This window comes from Lissotriton helveticus, chromosome 1_2 (genome assembly GCF_964261635.1).
Source record: "Lissotriton helveticus chromosome 1_2, aLisHel1.1, whole genome shotgun sequence".
Classification (NCBI taxonomy): domain Eukaryota; kingdom Metazoa; phylum Chordata; class Amphibia; order Caudata; family Salamandridae; genus Lissotriton; species Lissotriton helveticus.
The window spans coordinates 377295729-377312461 of record NC_136058.1 but is presented as its reverse complement, the minus strand read 5'-3'; the positions used below and the strand labels follow the sequence as shown (position 1 = coordinate 377312461).

General features: G+C 49.7%; 9 non-coding genes across 9 annotated transcripts; 2 read left to right on the top strand and 7 right to left on the bottom strand.

The window, feature by feature from the left end:
- Nucleotides 1-351: 351 nt before the first annotated feature.
- TRNAN-GUU (transfer RNA asparagine (anticodon GUU)) lies at nucleotides 352-425 on the bottom strand. The gene has a single exon. It is a non-coding gene; the product is annotated as a tRNA-Asn (tRNA).
- Nucleotides 426-2330: 1905 nt separating this feature from the next.
- Nucleotides 2331-2401, top strand: TRNAG-GCC (transfer RNA glycine (anticodon GCC)). The gene has a single exon. It is a non-coding gene; the product is annotated as a tRNA-Gly (tRNA).
- Nucleotides 2402-2472: 71 nt separating this feature from the next.
- TRNAW-CCA (transfer RNA tryptophan (anticodon CCA)) lies at nucleotides 2473-2544 on the bottom strand. The gene has a single exon. It is a non-coding gene; the product is annotated as a tRNA-Trp (tRNA).
- Nucleotides 2545-2792: 248 nt separating this feature from the next.
- TRNAN-GUU (transfer RNA asparagine (anticodon GUU)) lies at nucleotides 2793-2866 on the bottom strand. Its single transcript has one exon. It is a non-coding gene; the product is annotated as a tRNA-Asn (tRNA).
- Nucleotides 2867-3073: 207 nt separating this feature from the next.
- On the top strand, nucleotides 3074-3144 carry TRNAG-GCC (transfer RNA glycine (anticodon GCC)). Its single transcript has one exon. It is a non-coding gene; the product is annotated as a tRNA-Gly (tRNA).
- A 1769-nt stretch (nucleotides 3145-4913) lies between these two features.
- On the bottom strand, nucleotides 4914-4985 carry TRNAW-CCA (transfer RNA tryptophan (anticodon CCA)). The gene has a single exon. It is a non-coding gene; the product is annotated as a tRNA-Trp (tRNA).
- A 248-nt stretch (nucleotides 4986-5233) lies between these two features.
- TRNAN-GUU (transfer RNA asparagine (anticodon GUU)) lies at nucleotides 5234-5307 on the bottom strand. The gene has a single exon. It is a non-coding gene; the product is annotated as a tRNA-Asn (tRNA).
- Nucleotides 5308-7661: 2354 nt separating this feature from the next.
- On the bottom strand, nucleotides 7662-7735 carry TRNAN-GUU (transfer RNA asparagine (anticodon GUU)). Its single transcript has one exon. It is a non-coding gene; the product is annotated as a tRNA-Asn (tRNA).
- A 668-nt stretch (nucleotides 7736-8403) lies between these two features.
- Nucleotides 8404-8477, bottom strand: TRNAN-GUU (transfer RNA asparagine (anticodon GUU)). The gene has a single exon. It is a non-coding gene; the product is annotated as a tRNA-Asn (tRNA).
- Nucleotides 8478-16733: the final 8256 nt, after the last annotated feature.

Genomic DNA, 16733 nt, shown 5'->3' with positions numbered 1-16733 from the left:
TGTTTTTTGCACGGCCCATGATTCTTCTGTTTCCCCACCCCGCATTAGAAAATGAACCTTTTATTGTCCTGTTCTTGCTGATTGCTCGATGCTCTTATTGTTTCTCCTGTGCTCCTGGTGACATATCCTGTTGAAAATTTGTTTTTCATTTATTACGTTATCTACCATGTGGTGGCCAGCCCTCGTGGGTTGTAGGCCCGTATTTGTGAGCTTTCTTTGTACAATAAAGGTTTTCAAAAAAAAAAAAAAAAAAAAAAAAAAAAGAAATATTCAGGGAAAGGGTGTCCAGCAGGAGAGAGCAAAGGTATGTATCTGTTTTCCATTCAAGTGTTTCATGCAGGCAAAATAATACGTCCCTGGGTGGGCTTGAACCACCAACCTTTCGGTTAACAGCCGAACGCGCTAACCGATTGAGCCACAGAGACGAGTGACTACAGCATCTTTCCTTAGACTCAATATATATCTTGATATGTATGTGCCTGCCTGGAGCTTGTCTTATATAAGCCATCATCATGTGAAACTTTGGCGTTGTCATGTCTGCTGCACACACTTTGTTCATATGTGTACAATTTAAGTGTGTGCACCTGATCACTGTCTTGGACAGAGCTATGCCTGTTAACTGCCCATGTGAAGCATTGGTGGTTCAGTGGTAGAATTCTCGCCTGCCACGCGGGAGGCCCGGGTTCGATTCCCGGCCAATTCAAGGCTGCGTTCCTTTAACTTTGTTTTCGAAAGGAAATATATGAACTCAGTGGGGAATAAAATGGTAAGCAGTGACCCCGACGTGATTTGACAACGCAACCTTCTGATCTGGAGTCAGACGCGCTACCGTTGCGCCACAAGGTCCTTACACTTACAGCCTTCAAGCCAGATCAACAAATGCTGATGGCCTTTTGACTTATTTTCCCCTCCTCATATGCCTACAGTTGTATTACAGGGCTAGGCCTTTTGTTTTCTATCCTAATTATGAAATTGACTGCAGGTGCAGAGAGAACGCAGAGGATTGAAATGTTCAGATAAAGGGTCTTAAGCAGGAGAGAGCAGAGGTACGTATCTGTGTTTCATTAAAGTGTTTCATGCAGGCAAAAAGGATACTTCCCTGGGTGGGCTTGAACCACCAACCTTTCTGTTAACAACCGAACGCGCTAACCATTTGCACCACAGAGGTTAATAACTGTAGCACAGTTCCTGAGACTCAATATATATCTTGATAATTGTGTGCCTGCCTGGAGCTTGTGTTATATAATGCGTCTTTATGCCATACATCATTTCTCATTTGCTTAGTGTCTTGTTATTGTTGGACGTAATGATGAATAGACTACTGTCTAATGGTCTTAGAGCCAGTATTACTACCGGTCCCAGTGTATGAGACACATACATGACTTTTCTGTTGCCTGCTTAGCATAGCTCCCTGCTCCTCTGTAGGTGTGCTACCAGCCAGTAAGGCGTGTGCCTTGCCCATCAGATGTGTTATGTTAGACTTGACTTCTCTGTGAGCAAAGTCTCCCTCCCATAGCAGGTGCTTTCTCTGAACTCTTGACTTGTAAGACTGCTGGGAAAGGGCCACCCTAGCCCCTCACTCAGATAGATACATTTACCTTCAGAGCTCAGCTTTGGAGAAAGAGATTGGGGAGAGAGCAAATAGGGGAAGGCCCATGGTGCACACTTTATTTTACATAAAAGCTGGGGCTTGTGGGAGGAGAGGGACAAGAGGGTTCTCAGGGAAACAAATCCCAGGAGTATTGATGGCTAGGCCCTGAAACACAACAATCCCGGATTGGCAAGGCACAATATGCCTGTGCAACAGGCCTGACCCTAGGCTTCCGGAGTTCTTGGTCACAAAAAGCTCCAGTGATCTAAGCCCGACCAGGGCTGTGCCCGACCAGGGCTGTAGGCCACATTGGGAGCGCGTTAGGGACGCGTAAAGGGACGCAGGGCGCAGAACTCTGCCCGTTTCACCCCAGCATTTAGGGGAGGACACAGAATCTGGGAAAGCCAGTGGGAAGGATTTTCCAGGAGGAGAGTTCAGTGAGATAATCTGAAACACAATAGTGCTGGTGATCTGGCGGGTGCATTCTGTGAACCACTTTTGTCGGGAGCAGCCTGCCATCATGCCCTGATAAACACAACTCTAGTCCCAAGCCAGTGACCTCAGCAAATGCAAAGACATTCATAGTTATAGTCTCCTGCATCTGATTCTTGCCATCTTCATGTGAAACGTTGGCGTTATCATGTCTGCTGCGCACACTTTGTTCATATGTGTACAATTTAAGTGTGTGCACCTGATCACTGTCTTGGGCAGAGCTCTGCCTGTGAACAACCCATGTGAAGCATTGGTGGTTCAGTGGTAGAATTCTCGCCTGCCACGCGGGAGGCCCGGGTTCGATTCCCGGCCAATGCAAGACTGCTTTCGTTTGACTTTGTTTTCGAAAGGAAATATATGACCTCAGTGGGGAATAAAATGGTAAGCAGTGACCCCGACGTGATTTGAACACGCAACCTTCTGATCTGGAGTCAGACGCGCTACCGTTGCGCCACGAGGTCCTTACACTTACAGCTTTCGGAGCCAGATCAACAAATGCTGTGGGCCTTTTGACTTATTTTCCCCTCCTCATATGCCTACAGTTGTATTACAGAGCTTGACCTTTTGTTTTCTATCCTAATTATGAAATTGACTGCAGGTGCCGAGAGAACGCAGAGAATTGAAATATTCAGGGAAAGGGTGTCCAGCAGGAGAGAGCATAGGTATGTATCTGTTTTCCATTCAAGTGTTTCATGCAGGCAAAATAATACGTCCCTGGGTGGGCTTGAACCACCAACCTTTCGGTTAACAGCCAAACGCGCTAACCGATTGCGCCACAGAGACGAGTGACTACAGCATCTTTCCTTAGACTCAATATATATCTTGATATGTATGTGCCTGCCTGGAGCTTGTCTTATATAAGCCATCATCATGTGAAACTTTGGCGTTGTCATGTCTGCTGCACACACTTTGTTCATATGTGTACAATTTAAGTGTGTGCACCTGATCACTGTCTTGGACAGAGCTATGCCTGTTAACTGCCCATGTGAAGCATTGGTGGTTCAGTGGTAGAATTCTTGCCTGCCACGCGGGAGGCCCGGGTTCGATTCCCGGCCAATGCAAGGCTGCGTTCCTTTGACTTTGTTTTCGAAAGGAAATATATGAACTCAGTGGGGAATAAAATGGTAAGCAGTGACCCCGACGTGATTTGACCACGCAACCTTCTGATCTGGAGTCAGACGCGCTACCGTTGCGCCACAAGGTCCTTACACTTACAGCCTTCAAGCCAGATCAACAAATGCTGATGGCCTTTTGACTTATTTTCCCCTCCTCATATGCCTACAGTTGTATTACAGGGCTAGGCCTTTTGTTTTCTATCCTAATTATGAAATTGACTGCAGGTGCAGAGAGAACGCAGAGGATTGAAATGTTCAGATAAAGGGTCTTAAGCAGGAGAGAGCAGAGGTACGTATCTGTGTTTCATTAAAGTGTTTCATGCAGGCAAAAAGGATACTTCCCTGGGTGGGCTTGAACCACCAACCTTTCTGTTAACAACCGAACGCGCTAACTATTTGCACCACAGAGGTTAATAACTGTAGCACAGTTCCTGAGACTCAATATATATCTTGATAATTGTGTGCCTGCCTGGAGCTTGTGTTATATAATGCGTCTTTATGCCATACAGCATTTCTCATTTGCTTAGTGTCTTGTTATTGTTGGACGTAATGATGAATAGACTACTGTCTAATGGTCTTAGAGCCAGTATTACTACCGGTCCCAGTGTATGAGACACATACATGACTTTTCTGTTGCCTGCTTAGCATAGCTCCCTGCTCCTCTGTAGGTGTGCTACCAGCCAGTAAGGCGTGTGCCTTGCCCATCAGATGTGTTATGTTAGACTTGACTTCTCTGTGAGCAAAGTCTCCCTCCCATAGCAGGTGCTTTCTCTGAACTCTTGACTTGTAAGACTGCTGGGAAAGGCCCTCCCTAGCCCCTCACTCAGATAGATACATTTACCTTCAGAGCTCAGCTTTGGAGAAAGAGATTGGGGAGAGAGCAAATAGGGGAAGGCCCATGGTGCACACTTTATTTTACATAAAAGCTGGGGCTTGTGGGAGGACAGGGACAAGAGGGTTCTCAGGGAAAGAAATCCCAGGAGTATTGATGGCTAGGCCCTGAAACACAACAATCCCGGATTGGCAAGGCACAATATGCCTGTGCAACAGGCCTGACCCTAGGCTTCCGGAGTTCTTGGTCACAAAAGGCTCCAGTTATCTAAGCCCGACCAGGGCTGTGCCCGACCAGGGCTGTAGGCCGCATTGGGAGAGCGTTAGGGACGCGTAAAGGGACGCAGGGCGCAGAACTCTGCCCGTTTCACCCCAGCATTTAGGGGAGGACACAGAATCTGGGAAAGCCAGTGGGAAGGATTTTCCAGGAGGAGAGTTCAGTGAGATAATCTGAAACACAATAGTGCTGGTGATCTGGCGGGTGCATTCTGTGAACCACTTTTGTCGGGAGCAGCCTGCCATCATGCCCTGATAAACACAACTCTAGTCCCAAGCCAGTGACCTCAGCAAATGCAAAGACATTCATAGTTATAGTCTCCTGCATCTGATTCTTGCCATCTTCATGTGAAACGTTGGCGTTATCATGTCTGCTGCGCACACTTTGTTCATATGTGTACAATTTTAGTGTGTGCACCTGATCACTGTCTTGGGCAGAGCTCTGCCTGTGAACAACCCATGTGAAGCATTGGTGGTTCAGTGGTAGAATTCTCGCCTGCCACGCGGGAGGCCCGGGTTCGATTCCCGTCCAATGCAAGACTGCTTTCTTTTGACTTTGTTTTCGAAAGGAAATATATGACCTCAGTGGGGAATAAAATGGTAAGCAGTGACCCCGACGTGATTTGGACACGCAACCTTCTGATCTGGAGTCAGACGCGCTACCGTTGCGCCACGAGGTCCTTACACTTACAGCTTTCGGAGCCAGATCAACAAATGCTGTGGGCCTTTTGACTTATTTTCCCCTCCTCATATGCCTACAGTTGTATTACAGAGCTTGACCTTTTGTTTTCTATCCTAATTATGAAATTGACTGCAGGTGCCGAGAGAACGCAGAGAATTGAAATATTCAGGGAAAGGGTGTCCAGCAGGAGAGGGCAAAGGTACGTATCTGTTTTCCATTCAAGTGTTTCATGCAGGCAAAATAATACGTCCCTGGGTGGGCTTGAACCACCAACCTTTCGGTTAACAGCCGAACGCGCTAACCGATTGCGCCACAGAGACGAGTGACTACTGCATCTTTCCTTAGACTCAATATATACCTTGATATGTATGTGCCTGCCTGGAGCTTGTCTTATATAAGCCATCATCATGTGAAACTTTGGCGTTGTCATGTCTGCTGCGCACACTTTGTTCATATGTGTACAATTTAAGTGTGTGCACCTGATCACTGTCTTGGACAGAGCTATGCCTGTGAACTCCCCATGTGAAGCATTGGTGGTTCAGTGGTAGAATTCTCGCCTGCCACGCAGGAGGCCCGGGTTCGATTCCCGGCCAATGCAAGGCTGTGTTCCTTAGACTTTGTTTTCGAAAGGAAATATATGAACTCAGTGGGGAATAAAATGGTAAGCAGTGACCCCGACGTGATTTGACCACGCAACCTTCTGATCTGGAGTCAGACGCGCTACCGTTGCGCCACAAGGTCCTTACACTTACAGCCTTCAAGCCAGATCAACAAATGCTGATGGCCTTTTGACTTATTTTCCCCTCCTCATATGCCTACAGTTGTATTACAGGGCTAGGCCTTTAGTTTTCTATCCTAATTATGAAATTGACTGCAGGTGCAGAGAGAACGCAGAGGATTGAAATGTTCAGATAAAGGGTCTTAAGCAGGAGAGAGCAGAGGTAGGTATCTGTGTTTCATTAAAGTGTTTCATGCAGGCAAAAAGGATACTTCCCTGGGTGGGCTTGAACCACCAACCTTTCTGTTAACAACCGAACGCGCTAACCATTTGCACCACAGAGGTTAATAACTGTAGCACAGTTCCTGAGACTCAATATATATCTTGATAATTGTGTGCCTGCCTGGAGCTTGTGTTATATAATGCGTCTTTATGCCATACAGCATTTCTCATTTGCTTAGTGTCTTGTTATTGTTGGACGTAATGATGAATAGACTACTGTCTAATGGTCTTAGAGCCAGTATTACTACCGGTCCCAGTGTATGAGACACATACATGACTTTTCTGTTGCCTGCTTAGCATAGCTCCCTGCTCCTCTGTAGGTGTGCTACCAGCCAGTAAGGCGTGTGCCTTGCCCATCAGATGTGTTATGTTAGACTTGACTTCTCTGTGAGCAAAGTCTCCCTCCCATAGCAGGTGCTTTCTCTGAACTCTTGACTTGTAAGACTGCTGGGAAAGGCCCTCCCTAGCCCCTCACTCAGATAGATACATTTACCTTCAGAGCTCAGCTTTGGAGAAAGAGATTGGGGAGAGAGCAAATAGGGGAAGGCCCATGGTGCACACTTTATTTTACATAAAAGCTGGGGCTTGTGGGAGGACAGGGACAAGAGGGTTCTCAGGGAAAGAAATCCCAGGAGTATTGATGGCTAGGCCCTGAAACACAACAATCCCGGATTGGCAAGGCACAATATGCCTGTGCAACAGGCCTGACCCTAGGCTTCCGGAGTTCTAGGTCACCAAAGGCTCCAGTGATCTAAGCCCGAACAGGGCTGTGCCCGACCACGGCTGGAGGCCGCATTGGGAGCGCGTTAGGGACGCAGGGCGCAGAACTCGGACCGTTTCACCCCAGCATTTAGGGGAGGACACAGAATCTGGGAAAGCCAGTGGGAAGGATTTTCCAGGAGGAGAGTTCAATGAGATAATCTGAAACACAATAGTGCTGGTGATCTGGCGGGTGCATTCTGTGAACCACTTTTGTCGGAGCAGCCTGCCATCATGCCCTGATAAACACAACTCTAGTCCCAAGCCAGTGACCTCAGCAAATGCAAAGACATTCATAGTTATAGTCTCCTGCATCTGATTCTTGCCATCTTCATGTGAAACGTTGGCGTTATCATGTCTGCTGCGCACACTTTGTTCATATGTGTACAATTTAAGTGTGTGCACCTGATCACTGTCTTGGGCAGAGCTCTGCCTGTGAGCAACACATGTGAAGCATTGGTGGTTCAGTGGTAGAATTCTCGCCTGCCATGCGGGAGGCCCGGGTTCGATTCCCCGCCAATGCAAGACTGCTTTCTTTTGACTTTGTTTTCGAAAGGAAATATATGAACTCAGTGGGGAATAAAATGGTAAGCAGTGACCCCGACGTGATTTGAACACGCAACCTTCTCATCTGGAGTCAGACGCGCTACCGTTGTGCCACGAGGTCCTTACACTTACAGCTTTCGGAGCCAGATCAACAAATGCTGTGGGCCTTTTGACTTATTTTCCCCTCGTCATATGCCTACAGTTGTATTACAGAGCTTGGCCTTTTGTTTTCTATCCTAATTATGAAATTGACTGCAGGTGCAGAGAGACCGCAGAGGATTGAAATATTCAGGGAAAGGGTGTCCAGCAGGAGAGAGCAAAGGTATGTATCTGTGTTTCATTCAAGTGCTTCATGCAGGCAAAATGATACGTCCCTGGGTGGGCTTGAACCACCAACCTTTCGGTTAACAGCCAAACGCGCTAACCGATTGCGCCACAGAGACGAGTGACTACAGCATCTTTCCTTAGACTCAATATATATCTTGATATGTATGCGCCTGCCTGGAGCTTGTCATATATAAGCCATCATCATGTGAAACTTTGGCGGTATCATGTCTGCTGCGCACACTTTGTTCATATGTGTACAATTTAAGTGTGTGACCTGATCACTGTCTTGGACAGAGCTATGCCTGTGAACACCCCATGTGAAGCATTGGTGGTTCAGTGGTAGAATTCTCGCCTGCCACGCGGAAGGCCTGGGTGCGATTCCCGGCCAATGCAAGGCTGCGTTCTTTTGACTTTGTTTTCAAAAGGAAATATATGAACTCAGTGGGGAATAAAATGGTAAGCAGTGACCCCGACGTGATTTGATCGCGCAACCTTCTGATCTGGAGTCAGACGCGCTACCGTTGCGCCACGAGGTCCTTACACTTACAGCTTTCGGAGCCAGATCAACAAATGCTGTTGGCCTTTTGACTTATTTTCCCCTCCTCATATGCCTACAGTTGTATTACAGAGCTTGACCTTTTGTTTTCTATCCTAATTATGAAATTGACTGCAGGTGCAGAGAGAACGCAGAGGATTGAAATATTCAGGGAAAGGGTGTCCAGCAGGAGAGAGCAAAGGTATGTATCTGTTTTCCATTCAAGTGTTTCATGCAGGCAAAATAATACGTCCCTGGGTGGGCTTGAACCACCAACCTTTCGGTTAACAGCCGAACGCGCTAACCGATTGCACCACAGAGACGAGTGACTACAGCATCTTTCCTTAGACTCAATATATATCTTGATATGTATGGGGGCGTGGCCAAGCACGCAATGTGAAAAGAAGTGCTTCGTCTGAGCTCCGAGTGAAGCTCCCCAAACACGGGCCAATTATCCTGTATTTTCTGACGGCACCGGGCCCAAACTCAGACCGAGTGTGCCCGGATACCAGACCCACCTCCGGAGCGATTTCCAGGCGGATCGGACCACCTGACCCTCCGGCCGGCAGCGACCCTCACGACTAGCCGCCCAGCGCGCACTTCCGGCCGGCGGCCCCGACTAACTGAGGCCGGGGATCCGGCCTTGCGGAGTAGGCCGCGACACGAGTGGCCTGCAGTGCGCGGTCCAGCGCAGAGTCGGGACCGTGTCCCATACCTTGGATCCTCAACGACGACGATACACTGCGGGGACCTCGAACACCAGTGGGAGGTCCGCAGCCTGGGCTCACGAAGGCCACGAGATCGGCCCGCCTTGCCTACCGCTGCTGGGACCACCCTGCCGGGCTCCGTGATTGTCAGGGGGTGAGTGCACGAGACTACCTAGAGACCCGCATTGGCGACAACGACCCAGGGCCCCTCCGGCCCAGAACATATGCTACCCGGCACAGCCCCCTGGACGCCCCCTGGCCTACCTGACGCCCAACCATAGGCCCGGCCCAGGAAAAGAACCTGCGACGCGCTGCCGTGCACCTCCAGCGCCCTACCCACACGAGGACCCCAGGCGCTACGAACCCCTGCACCGCGGCGGCCCGTGGCGGACTGAATCGCCGCCCCGCCGGCGCTGAACCGCGCATCCCGGCTAGACGGACACCGGTGGACCACCGAGCTGGCCCGCCACGAGCCCCACACAGACACTGTCACCCCTGGCCCCGGCAGACTGCCGCCGGAGATAACGCGGCCTTATCTCCCAGGCCCCTGCACATGCCCGCCACCCAGAAGGAGTCGCGGAGCACCACCGGACCCATCTGGCATAGAGGAACCGGGACTGCGCCACGTGCGCAATGAGGCTGCAACACGTCGGCCCTCGCAGGCAGTCGACCCAACGCTGAGAGAATCTCCCGGCCAGGTGCAACAGCGCAGATTCTCCGACTTGCACCCCCCCCACCTCTGCCGAGTGTGGGCCAGACAACGTGGACCCCCATGTGGCACTAGGTGGCGCCTGGCATCGATCGACGGAGTGCATCTTCCCGGGCCCAGTGGACGGACTCACTGAGAGAGACCTGTCGTTCCGACCCATCGAGCCGCCACGAGGCGCAGACAAGAGGCAACCAACAGTCAGGTCCAACACGGCACTGACCGCCACGCCTGAGAGTTCTTATAACAGTTGCTACACGGTCATTTCGTCCTCCTCAGTCGGCTGTGTAACACGAAACCCTGGGGCCCTGCGGTGAGGCGATCCTCCTCCTCCCACCTACAGCCACACGCCATTCACCACAAGTGCGAAGAAGGCCCTGACCGGGAGACTAACGCGCACCGGTCCCTCCATCACGCACTACGAGAACGTACCCACCCGCTTGACAGACCGCAAAGGCCTCCCACATGTCCGGGGGGACCAGGGCAAAGACTGGCACAGGAGGGTCATTAAACAAGGGGAAAATGGTGAAACATATGGAGACGGACCAGACTACATCCAAACTAGACACTATGCTGGCAGCCATGGAACGCCTGGAGGAATCCATGCAGCTGACCCGTACGTCGCTGGAGAACAGAATCGACAAAGTGGCCGTGGACCTGACACTCCTCCGGACCGACCACAGGAAACTGGCCGACCGCACCACGACCCTGGAGCACGCGATGGCAGAGGCCACACCTAAACTGGTGCAGACGGACAAACACGTCCAGGACCTACTCAACCGGGTGGAGTTCCTTGAGGATAGAGCAGAGGACGCGGAAGGACGGGCCAGAAGGAACAACGTGCGCATAGTGGGCCTGCCGGAACGATGGGAACGGAGAGAGACGGCGGAGCATATGGAGGCCTGGCTCAGAGAACTACTACCAGAAGGCACGCTGTCGCCGCACTTTGTGGTAGAACGGGCGCACAGAGTTCCTTCTCGCCCTCCCCCGGAGGGCTCCAACCCGAGGCCGATGCTCATGCGAGTGCTGAACTACCGCGACCGAGATGCCATCCTCCGCGAAACGCGGAAATTGTCGGATATTCAAGTGGACAATGCCAAGGTGATGTTCTTCCCCGATTACACCATACAAGTTCAGAGACGACGCCAATCCTTCCACGTGGTGAAGCAACGGCTTAGACGATTGACTCTCAAATACTCACTGTTGTTTCCGGCACGCCTCAGAGTGGTGGCGCAGGACAGGACCCACTTTTTTGACACCCCAGAGGCGGCCATGGCATGGTTGGATTCGGGGGTAGACACGAACCCTGGGCCTGTGCCGAGGGAACAACGCCGGAATCGAGGCACACGCAGACGGAGACAACGACACACCTCGAGGGCCGAGTCACCGACCATGGAAGCGGAGATCGGCCCGACCCCGGAGCAAATCCAAATTGAACAACAGGAAGCCGTCCGCATAACTGCTGAGATTAGCGGGTCACAATCACCTATCCTGCTTTCCAACACTAGCCCACGCTCACGCGGGAGCGAAGACGACGACTACTTGTTCGGTCTACCAGATGGCTCGAATCCGGAGGGCCTACCTGACGTCACGCCCCAAACATCAGACTTGATATCATGAACAATCCTCCCCCACCCAGCCCTGGCTGGACCGACGTGTCTTGCGTATTGGAACAGTCAGCACACCCTCAGGGATGGATCGATCAAGGGCCCACATTGACACTCCTGGAGGCCCTGGCAACCATGATGACCGTCTTCTGTGGGGCCTGTACTTTGCTGCCAAACACCACCCCCTCCCCCCCCCGTTCACCGGACTGCCGCGGAGCTGCCGTGGCGCCGGGAGGGGAGCCGGGGCTATCCTGCCAGAGTGCCACCGGGACCATGACTTTAAGGGGGTGGACGGACCCCTAGAGGTGAGTGCCCCTCCCCCCGGGGGACTAACAGAAGCGCTCCTGCCTTGGGATCGAATGTCCGGGTCAAGTGACACTGGGAATCGGTCCTGGCCGCGGACACTATCACTGACTCCTGGCGCCCTTTTGGCCCTCTGCCCGTGGCAAGGGAGCCGCTGCGGCTCTTCGGACGTAACGAACTACCTTGTTTAACTCAAGTGCTGTATTTAGTCATCCCCCCATTGACCTTACGGATTGATTGAGCTCGATAGAGCGTTTGGGCTGTGGAAAAGTAAATTTTGCCATGTTCTGTGTCCCTACGCCTCATCCATCATATGTTATGTGTGCATGACCAATATGCATATGTTATTCCCCATGTCTGATTAATGACGCAATTACAGTTGTGTCCACCTCTGGTATGCTAGTTTCCAGTCCTCGTGAATACTACGAATATCAGGCCTATGTAAAGTTATATTGCCACGTTTCTCAGTGTGCACGTTATTCCATAATAAAGTCCCCGTTTCCAGGCCTCAAAAGGGCCCGGACAACAGATTCAGCTCCTGTCTCCTGAAAGCCTCGCTGAGGAGCGATACAGCCCCCACCTGTATCCTCGACCCTTCACTTACTTCCTGCCTCGCAGTGCCCGGTGCAGCTTGGCTCTGCCTCTGAGTCTGCCAAGAGTATGTTATAGTTCCAGCTATCAGTTCAGTCCTCCTCTTCTGCATTCCTAAGCTACTGAACTGCATCAATAGTTTCCGTCATTGTCTAGCCTATTCGTCTCCATGTTAGAGAAATACTGTATTTAATGGTCATTTAATATTCTTCATCACGCATTTCATGTAGAATAATGTATGGTCCAGTCTTAGAATCAAGTTAGCTTTTCCCCTCATGACTCCTAGTTTATATCAACATGTTCCCTAAACATCAGATACCAGATAGGGTTTAGGTACATGTCGCTCCGACCCTCCAGACTCTAGTCTCTGCTCCTAGCACAGAGTTCGTAGCCCCCAGCTTCTCCTAGTAACACGTCATTGCCAGTTTTCGCGCACCATTAGGTTAGAGGTCCCGGCTCCTTAGGTAGCCCCCTCCAAAGTTTCCGCCCATTCATGACATATTCTGTTACGTTTGCATCACATGTCTATGTATACTCCCAGTTACACCTACTTTTACTGTTATCTCTCGCGACTGCTATGCGTCACGCCTTCTGCTCCACCCACTGTTACGCCTACTGCAATGTAATGCTATGTGTTTGCGCTATGTATATAAGTTGATGTATTGTTATTAAAAGTTAGCGCGCTCATCCCAGACCAAGCCCCAGCAGCTGCTGGGTCATCCTATGCAGGTTGTCCTGATCCTGTCCTTATGCTGTAATAAACCTGCAGAAACTCCTACTACCTCGAATCTTGACTCTTATTTTATTGAGCTATCTGTTATTCATTCATTCATTCAAAAATAGATCCGGTATTATTTATTTATATACCACATAATGGCGCCCGAATAGGGACTTGCCCTTTCCCCACGCGTCGGTGAAGCCACGCCGACCCCCTGACCCTCTGCAGTCGTGACGGAACCATACCGTGCACTGGCAGATATTTCTGCTCCAAGTATCCCTCAGGCCCACGGAGGAGACGGAGGAGGCGGTCCAGCATCCAAACAAGACGGTGGAGGAACGCGGCGAGTCCCGACCAGAGCCCAAGCCGAGAGTCCAAGGTCCGAGGTATCCGGAGGCCCACCCGTAACTGAAGTCCGAAGTCCGAAGTTCGTCGTCGTAGCAGTCCAGTCCCGTCCGAGGCCTTCCGTTCCGTGCTGCCCGGTGAGTACCATTGCTGGGGTAGTATCTAGACAGGACCAATCTAAATTGACTCCTGGTCCGTGGGTTGGTGGTGCCCAGACTCACAAACGAAGTATTCACCTAGGTGGATACGGGTCTTGATGCGTCCCTTTATGGGACCGGTATGTTCCGTACTGTTACAGCAGTGCATCCAGTAACTCTAGTCTGTTCAGTTCTTGAGAAATTCTGTTCTGTTTCTGTTCTCAGTATTTCAGGTAATATTCTGTTCGAACTGTTATTTATAATGTTCTTTATGTATTTTACTGTTGTGGTATGAGTGCGACGTGATTTTGTGTTTTCATTGTGTATTGTATTGTGTCCAGATTACAGTTCAGTCATGCCGCTCTTCTCCAAGTTACGTCAGTTAAAAACTAGAAAGGGTTTATTAGAAGAAGCAGTTCCTGTCCCGCCTAGGGACAGTCCAGGTCATTTTATGTATCAGAAACATGGCATAAGCGCCATATTGTATCTAGATTTATGGGTAGAGTATACCAAACAGTTAGAAGAAAAGTATAGATGGCCCGTATCGGGTACATGGGATGCCGAATGTATCATGCGAGTAGAAGAAGCATTATGGAAAAAGAAAGCCAGACAGTCACAGAAAGATGCCATCGAGTTATGGCGTAAAGAAGCGCATAGAAGAACCGAAAAGGAAGTCAGAAAGTCGGAGTTAAGTAGAGAATCCCAGGAACGAGCCCAAGAAAGAGAATTAATCGAGATAGGTGAACAAGTCAAAGCCGAACAGTCAGACAGACAGAGACATGCCCTTATTAAGGGTATGTATCCTCTCCTTGCCGAAGGTTTGCCAAAAGCGACCCCAGAGGCATCCAGTAATTTCCCGCCACCATTAATTCCGACCAAGCTACGTCACAAACCGACCGCAGCTGATATTTTTATTTCGTCCTATCTGGACGACACAGTCCCCGAATATGCAAATCCTGTTCGCGCTCCGCCAGTCCCTGTAAACCAGGTAATTCATGCTCCTCCAGACACCGGGGTGCCCTTAACAGCTCCCCCGGCCCAGTCCGCCATACAAGTCCAGCCCACGTTACAATTACCGACCCTGCCAGGACGAAGAATGTCAGTCGACGATTCTAGTCTAGGGGCCGCAGGAGGAGGTCTTCCTCAAACCCCGCCGCCACACAAGCGTTTAACATTACTCGAATTACATGCTCAAGCGTTACAGCGCACGCCCAAACATCAGTCTGTTACAGAAATCAGGCAAACCCTTAACGAATGTGTCTATGATCCAGTTCCAGGCGAATATAATATGGTTTTATATTCCTTACGTGTAAGGAGAGTGACCGAGTATCTAGTCACCTTGCCGAATATGAAAGAAGATCTAGACAGAATATATCGTTTCATCCGTACAGGGGATGATCCAGAAAGTATTGGCGAGATTATGTCTCAAAGGAAAGCCGAGATCCAGCTCATGATATTAAAGTTCCTGATCAATTGCCTAATAAGAGAACAAGATTACCCGTCTAAAGATCCGGCCGAAATGAGAATCCTGACAAGGTGGAGTGATAATATAGCCGAGGGTAAGCACAAGACCGTCAGTGCTATGGAGAGTATGTACAAGAAAATTCGTAAAGAAATAATAAGGTTGTGGTAAATAAATAAATAATACCCTATTTTTGACTAGACTTATAGCATAACAGATAGCTCAATAAAATAAGAGTCAAGATTCGAGGTAGTAGGAGTTTCTGCAGGTTTATTACAGCATAAGGACAGGATCAGGACAACCTGCATAGGAACAGAATGACAGGGCCCAGCAGGACAACTGGGGCCCAACAGGGGAAAAGAGGCCCAGCAGCTGCTGGGGCTAGGTCTGGGATGAGCGCGCTAACATTCAATAACAAAACACAGGCATATATACATAGCGCGAACACATAGTATTACATTGCAGTAGGCGTAGCAGTGGGTGGAGCAGAAGGCGTAACGCGTAGCAGTCGCGAAAGATAACAGTAAAAATGGGTGTAACTGGGAGTATACATAGACATGTGATGCAAACGTAACAGAATATGTCATGAATGGGCGGAAACATAGGAGGGGGCTACCTAAGGAGCCGGGACCTCTAACCTAATGGTGCACGAAAACTGGCAATGACGTGTTACTAGGAGAAGCTGGGGGCTACGAACTCTGTGCTAGGAGCAGAGACTAGAGTCTGGAGGGTCGGAGCGACATGTACCTAAACCCTATCTGGTATCTGATGTTTAGGGAACATGTTGATATAAACTAGGAGTCATGAGGGGAAAAGCTAACTTGATTCTAAGACTGGACCATGCATTATTCTACATGTAGTGCGTGGTGAAAAATACTAAATGACCATTAAATACAGTATTTCTCTAACATGGAGACGAAAAGGCTAGACAATGACGGGAACTATTGATGCAGTTCAGTAGCTTAGGAATGCAGAGGAGGAGGACTGAACTGATAACTGGAACTATAACATACTTTTGGCAGACTCAGAGGCAGAGCCAAGCTGCACCGGGCACTGCGAGGCAGGAAGTAAGTGAAGGGTCGAGGATACAGGTGGGGGCTGTATCGCTCCTCAGCGAGGCTTTCAGGAGACAGGAGCTGAATCTGTGGTCCGGGCCCTTTTGAGGCCTGGAAACGGGGACTTTATAATGGAATAACGTGCACACTGAGAAACGTGGCAACATTACTTTACATAGGAACATATTCGTAGTATTCACGAGGACTGGAAACTAACATACTAGAGGTGGACACAACTGGAATTGCGTCATTAATCGGACATGGGGAATAACATATGCATATTGGTCATGCACACATAACATGTGATGGATGAGGCGTAGGGACACAGAACATGGCAAAATTTACTTTTCCACATTCCCTCCTTGTCACTACGTTTCCATCAGGAAACATCAATATTCATGATACCATCTATCATTTCATACAGTACCATTTGCTCGTCTCGAATTGTCTTGGAACGGGATTTAGAACGGGGCTTGGGACTAGGAATACAAGAGGTAGCACACATGCTGCAAATCGCAGGGCCACATTGTATACAGAGGCAGCAGCTAAATATGATCGCTACTGCAATACCTAGAAAGGACAGGACTTTCCATCCCCATGCGGAAATTATATTCCAGAACCAACCGGACCATGTCCAGGTGCCTGGATCTTGATGTAACAGATGGGCAATTTTATGGAGTCTGGTTATAGCTGAATAAACAGACGGCGCGTTATTTGGAATGAAAATGCAGCAACTAGATCCGATGACTCTACAGGCCCCGCCCCTATCGGCCAGTATGACGTCAAGGACGAGACGATTTTGCAAAACGACAAATCTCATAGCAGATTGTTCTTCGGTTAGGTTGCCTAGAGCAGAGGCAGTCTCATTAACTACAGCTTCAAGGGTTCTTGTTAACCTACGGATCAGTTTACTATTCTGGACAGGTCCTACAAAGAAGAAGAAACCTT